Source organism: Oncorhynchus masou, chromosome 6, assembly GCF_036934945.1.
Source record: "Oncorhynchus masou masou isolate Uvic2021 chromosome 6, UVic_Omas_1.1, whole genome shotgun sequence".
Taxonomy (NCBI): Eukaryota; Metazoa; Chordata; class Actinopteri; order Salmoniformes; family Salmonidae; genus Oncorhynchus; species Oncorhynchus masou.
Window position 1 is genome coordinate 49,503,286 of NC_088217.1, and position 7,059 is coordinate 49,510,344.

The window sequence follows — 7,059 nt, forward strand, 5'->3', positions numbered from 1 at the left end:
CGCCGCCTGGTATAGAGGTCCTGGATGGCAGGAAGCTTGGCCCCTGTGATGTACTGGGCCGTACGGACTACCCTCTGTAGTGCCTTGCGGTTGGAGTTCGAGCAGTTACCATACTAGGCAATAATGCAACCAGTCAGGATGCTCTCGGTGGTGCAGCTGTAGAACTTTGAGGATCTGAGGACCCATGCTAAATCTTTTCAGCCTCCTGAGGGGGATTAGGCTTTGTCGTGCCCTCTTCACGACTGTCTTAGTGTGTTTGGACCAAGATAGTTTGTTGGTGATGTAGACACCAAGGAACTTAAAGCACTCAACCTGCTCCACTACAGCCCTGTCGATGAGAATGGGGGTGTGGTCGGTCTTCCTTTTGCTGTAGTCCACAACCATGGTGCTGCATAATCATGGTCTGTTTCAACAAAGTGTGATTTGTTTAGCTTGAACTAATTAGGTTACGAGACTTCTCTCAGTCTGGCAGCCAGCTGTTTTTTTGATGTGTCACAGGCCACCCGGCTGCCTATTCATGTCTGTTGTCAAGACCCCCCTGCTGTCCTGCTCTCTGACAACCGAACACAAGAGGGCAGCATGTCATTGCCATTCCACTCATTGTCGGTTCACATATAGGTTGATAGCCACAAAGGACAATCCGCATTGTTAAAGGGCTTCAAAGGCTTTAATATGTGATGAAAGAGTTTGAATGATTTTGAATGACAATGTGTGTCAGGTGGCTCCTACCTCTATCCTTCCGGGTCTGTTTCCTGCTTGTCACTTACTGGTACCGAGGGACTTTTAATTTCCTTTTCATATCTAAAAGTTTGATCATGAATATTTGTAGGATATTGTTTTACGCCTATTCAAGCAGATAGGGAACTATATATAAAATGTGATTGCGTTCCAAAAATGCAATTATATTCCTCAATGCCGAGTCTTTCCAGATCCTTGCCCTCTTCAATTCAAACCAGAGGTTTCCAATGGGGTTCAAGTCTGAAGACTGAGATGGCAGTTGCAACCATTTGTGATCAATTACTAATGACTTAGTGGATTTTCAGTTGTGCTTGAGCTTATTGTCTTGCTGTATGATTCACTTGCGTCAAAGATTCAGCCTCTCGGCAGAGGCAACCTGATTTCTGCCTAAAAATGTTCTGGCATTAGCTGAAGTTCATGATGCCGTTGACCTTAAAGGCCCCCAGGAGGACCAGTAAAAGCAAAATGTCCCCATAACATCAAAGATCCACCACCATATTTTACAAGTAGGTATGGGGTTCTTTTCTGCATATTTCTTTCATAGCAAAAACCTGAAATTTGGCCGCAAAGTGAATCTTCAGCAAGAAAACAACCCCAAGTACCAATTATACTGTGTTCCAATAACCCCAAACACACATTAGTATCAAAATAATCTCCCCCCCAAAAATTGCATACAATAATAGCTCAGTATTTGTATTATTTTATGCAGTCTTTTTTTGTTCATCTTTATCAAGGTTGCTAATCATTTTGGACCTGACTGTATCTGTCCCTATACAGAGAGATTTGACAGCAGTTTGTAAAGAAGGGAGACTGTGACTAATCCACTCTGAAACTCCACTCTGTAACTATGAATAAAAGATTTAAAAAATCAAAGATAAAAAAGGAAATATGAGAAAGAGGCAGGGTAAGAGAGCTGATATGGAGGAGGATGTTTGCTTTGAAATTCGACTCTTACTGAGCCCCCTCCACGCCCAACTAAATTCTTTGTGCGCACAGCTCGCTGCATTGCCATAGAAACCTTCCCTTTAATCACAACAGAACCTAATTTCTTCCTCCTTGACAAAGGCTCCACATCTGCCTTGGAGACCGCCTGCACCAGCCAGTCCCCAGCCCAGTCCCAAGGCCCACCTCCTACTCTCTAAGCCCTGCCAACCAGCAGGCCACCACTGCTCTTCCTACTCTCTCCTCTTTTCACTGTCTCCCTCACTTTCTTTTTTCCTCCCCATTTTCCTTCTCTTATTACTCCCATGCTCTTTCCATTCACTTCTCCACCTTCTGCCCCCACTATCCTTTTTGCCATCTACTCTGATTTGAGCCCCTATTCTCATCCCTATTTTGCTTCACATGAAATATTGTGTTTCGTCTCAAAGAAAGCATAAGAGCAGCTAGTGGAAACTTGCTGAGAGACATTTTACACCCACACTTGCCAGACCTGCATCTACACGAACACTCTCTGTCTCTCTCGCTCTCTTATCTGTGCTTTCCAAACGTTTCCTGTTCATTTTTGCCATTTCTATCTCACCTCCTCTATGCCCTTATCAGTTACAGTCAATGTCCTGTTTTGTATTATTTTTTTTCCTGTGTTTTTGCCTTCACTCTCGTTTGGCTCTCGTCACTGTAGGTCTAGTCAAAACGGCACTTCATTTCTTTTTAACGTAATACTTGCATGCAGTTCGTCAATCCTTTCCAAATCCGTTTAGATATGTGTATGTACGACAACATATTTTCCCTCTCACCTGGTAGGATTCACTTTTTATATGGCATGTTGTCAGCTTCTAAGCACAAGAGAGGGCAATGGATTTTATTGCTCCGATAAATCACCTCCCTTCACACAAACCAGAAATATAATTGATTTGCAACAACTCCGTGATCTGCACTCTCCACCGGTTAAGACTCTCGCCCTATTCCCTTTTGTCTCTCTCCTTTTCAAATTGTCTATTTGGGAATTGTGCCAGGTATTTCCCTAGTCTGCCTGCTGCTCTGGAACATGACTAAAGAGCCCAGAGCCCTCCCCCATTCCCCTCCAATTCACCCACCAATATGTGCTGCTAGGCAACCAGCAGACCAAGAGTCTCCAACCAATCAGGTTGTGCTGTTATTTTTCAAATCCGTTGATTGAACCTCTACCTTCAGATACCATTTTATTCATGTTCTGTTTTAGTTTTTTTTCTCACTTTAAAGGGTCAGTTTTCCAGGCTTTGTGTATTTTTGGGGGGTGAATGTTGTGCCTAGTCCTATACTTGGCATAAAGGCAGTCCACCACTAAACGGCAACACTAGCAGTTTACTTTTGCATTAAGCTGGGCAAAAAAAAAACAGGCTACCAGGCAGTGGATGCTAAGTAATCTAGATCCTTTACCTGTAGATATTTTGTAATTGACTGTGTGATTGACACAGATGTCCGTTTAATATGATTATACAACGTTATATCATTATCAGCAGTGCTACTATTGTCAGTACACTTGCATTAAAGTCATGATAGTCATCACTTTTCAGTAGTTTTAAATTTAAAAAGCAAGCAATGTTATTATGCTCTCTTTCATAGTGGTTGTCCCTTCTATGAGAGGACATACATCTGAAATACTTGTGTTCTGGTGTGGACTTAAAAACCCTCAGTTTGTGTGTAAATGTGAAATGTTGAGATGACCGAGTCTGCTGGAACCAGAACAGGCCCTGGGCTAGGTTAAACATTAGTCTTGATCAGCCTTCTGAGTTTCAGTTAACTTGGCGTCATTCTGCCATTTACAGGAAGTTTGCTCATGAATAATTACAGCGGCCCTCCATTTCACAGGCTGCTAAGGGGGTTCTAGTTTGTGTGTCTGAGGAGCCATGTAAATCCCCCACTGGTAGAAAAAGTACCCAACTGTCATACTTGAGTAAAAGTAGAAAATGACTCAAGTGAAAGTCACCCAGTAAAATACTACTTGAGTACAAGTCTTTGGTTTTAAATATACTTATGTATTAGAAGTAAATGTAATTGTTAAAATATACTTAAGTATCAAAAGTAAAAGTATAAATCATTTCAAATTCCTTATATAAAGCAAACCAGACGGCACCATTTTCTTTTTTTACGGACAGCCAGGGTCACTCCAACACTCAGACATCATTTATAAACAAAACATTTGTGTTTAGTGAGTCTGCCAGATCAGAGGCAATAGGGACGACCATGGATGTTCTCTTGATACTGTAAGTGCGTGAATTTGACCATTTTCCTGTCCTGCTAAATATAAAAAATGTAACGAATACTTTTGGGTGTCAGGGAAAATATATTGTGTAAAAGGGCATTATTTTCTTTAGGAATGTAGTGAAGTAAAATTAAAAGTTGTCAAAAATATAAATAGTAAAGTACAGATAATCTAAAAAACGACTTAAGTAAAAAATACTTTAAAGTACTACTTAAGTACTTTACACCACTGAATTCCCCTGAGCCCCAACTTTATTTCACCATGTGCACTGGGGACCACTGCTTTGTATGAGGGCTCTGTATTCCCTGTTATTAATGGTCCAAACATCTATTCTCTTATTCCTCCTTGTCCTTTCATTCCACTAGAATAAGTTTGCCCTAAATATTTGGGACAAATCATTCACTAAACCCTAGACCTCAACTAAATCTTGTAATGAATAATGTGGAAATTGAGCAAGTCGAGGAGACTAAACTACTTGAAGTAACCCAGGATTGTAAACAGTCATGGTCAAAACATACTGATACCACAGTAGCTAAGATGGGGGATGTCTGTCTGTAATAAAGTGCTGCTCTGCCTTCTTAACAGCACTATCAACAAGGAAAGTCCTAAAGAGGGACTTAGGAAAATTACAATTAGTATTGAAATGTTGAATACTCAGAGCTGTCTGTTTAAACTACGAGCACACAGCTCAGACACCTATGCATACCTAACAAGACATGCCACCAGAGATCTCTTCACAGTCCCCAAGTCCATAACAGACTATGGGAGGCACACAGTACTACATAGAGCCATGACTACATTGAACTCTATTCCACATCAAGTAACTCACGCAAGCAGTAAAATCAGATTTAAAAACAGATAAAAATACACCATATGGAACAGCGGGGACTGTGAAGAGACACACACACACACACACGCACACGCACACGCACACACAGGCACAGACACACGCATATACACACACACACATAATAACATACGCACTATGTACACATGGAGTTTGTGTTATAGAAATGTAGCAGTAGAGTAATGGCCAGAGGGTACACACTTAATGTGTTGTGCAATCTGCTGTGAAATGTAAATGTCATGTTTTTTTGTATAACTGCCTTTATTTTGTAATACCCCAGGAAGAGTAGCTTCTGCCTTGGCCACAGCTAATGGGGACCCATAATAAATACAAATATCTCTCGGCCAGCCCTGGTTCATTCTCTGTCCTTCCTTAGTCTCTATGCTCCTATCAGTCCCTCCCCCACCCTATCCCCAAGTGTCCCTCCTCGTCTCTGCTCTCTGGTGGCTGTGCAGATGGTTCTTTGTTGGTGTTTCATTATGGGGCCGAGGTCAGTGTGCCCTAACATTAACCCATGGATACTCCTCCCTCGGTTTCTCTGTCTCACGGCCTCCGAATGGTACGCCATAATTTCTCAATCAACGTTTGCTTATCTATGACGTCTCCTTAACTACAGCTCCACCAATGTTTGAGAATACACGGAATGTCAGTCTCTCGCTACCTTGGTGATGAGGAAGGAGCCTTATAAACCCCCAGATAAAGATCTAGCCAGTAGCCACCCTACAATTCAACTGTTGTGGTTGTGACTGAAAGGAAGAGCATATCTGTATCACCAACCATCATTTATCTATTACATCAGAAGATAGTCAAATTTCAGAAGAGCTGAGACATTTCAATTTGGACACCATCTCATTGGTGTTCAATCTACACTGAACGAAAATACAAACGCAACATGTAAAGTGTTGGTCCCATGTTTCATGAGCTGAAATAAAAGAACCCAGGAATGTTCCATATGCACAAAAGCCTTATTTCTCTATAATGTTGCGCACAAATTTGTCTACATCCCCATTCGTGAGAATTTTTGCTTATGCCAAGATAATCCATCCACCTGACAGGTGTGACATATTAAGAACCTGATTAAACAGCATGACCACAGGTGCACCTTGTGCTGTGGACAATAAAGGGCCACTCTAAAATGTGCAGGTTTGTCACACAACATAATGCCACAGATGTCTCAAGTTAAGGGAGTGTGCAATTGGCATGTTGACTGCAGGAATGTCCACAAGAGCTGTTGCCAGAGAATTGAATGTTAATTTCTCTACCATAAGCCATCAACATTTTTTTTAAATTCAGTACGTCCAACCGGCCTCACAACTGCAGACTACATGTATGGCATGTGTGGGCGAGCGGTTTGCTAATGTCAACGTTGTGAACAGAGTGCCCCATGGTGGGGTTATAACACAATTGCACAGAGATACATTGCCATGCCATTCATCCTCCGCCATTGCCTCATGTTCAGCATGATAATACACTGCCCCATGTCACTTTAATGAAGACGCAGAGAGTCAGGAAGCAGGTACAGATGACTAGATTAATAATGCCCCTAGAGCGTTACAAAACAAGAGACGCGTCTGACATGAAAACAGAACCAATACTGCCTGATGACTGAGGTTGGTGAGGGCTATAAGAGGGGAGAGTAGTCAGGGTGGTGCTGAAGTCCAGGTGTGCTTAACGATGGGAGCAGGTGTGCGCAATAATGGTTACCAGGTGTGCGCAATGTGGGTTGCCAGGCCCGGTGGTTAGTAGACAGGCGACGTCGAGCGGGCGTGGCAGTGGCAAGGAAGGATCTGTACATAGAAGCTGAAAATGTTCCAATTCTTCCATGGCCTGCATACTCACCAGACATGCCATCCTTTGAACATGTTTGGGATGCTCTGGGTCGACTTGAACAACAGCGTGTTCCAGTTCCCGCCAATATTCAACAACTTCGCATAGGCCACAATCAACAACTATGTGAAGGAGATCTGCATGATGTAAATGGTGGCCACACAAGATACTGACTGGTTTTCTGATCCACACCCCTATCTTTTATTTCTTTTTACCCCCTTTTTCTCCCCAATTTCATGGTGTCCAATTGTTAGTAGTTACTGTCTTGTCTCATTGCTACAACTCCTGTACGGGCTCGGGAGAGATGAAGGTCAAGAGCCATGCGTCCTCCGAAACACAACCCAACCAAGCCGCACTGCTTCTTAACACAGCGTGCATCCAAACCGGAAGCCAGCCGCAACAATGTGTCAAACACCGTACACCAGCGTGCACTGCGCCTGGCCCGCCACAGAGGTCACTAGTG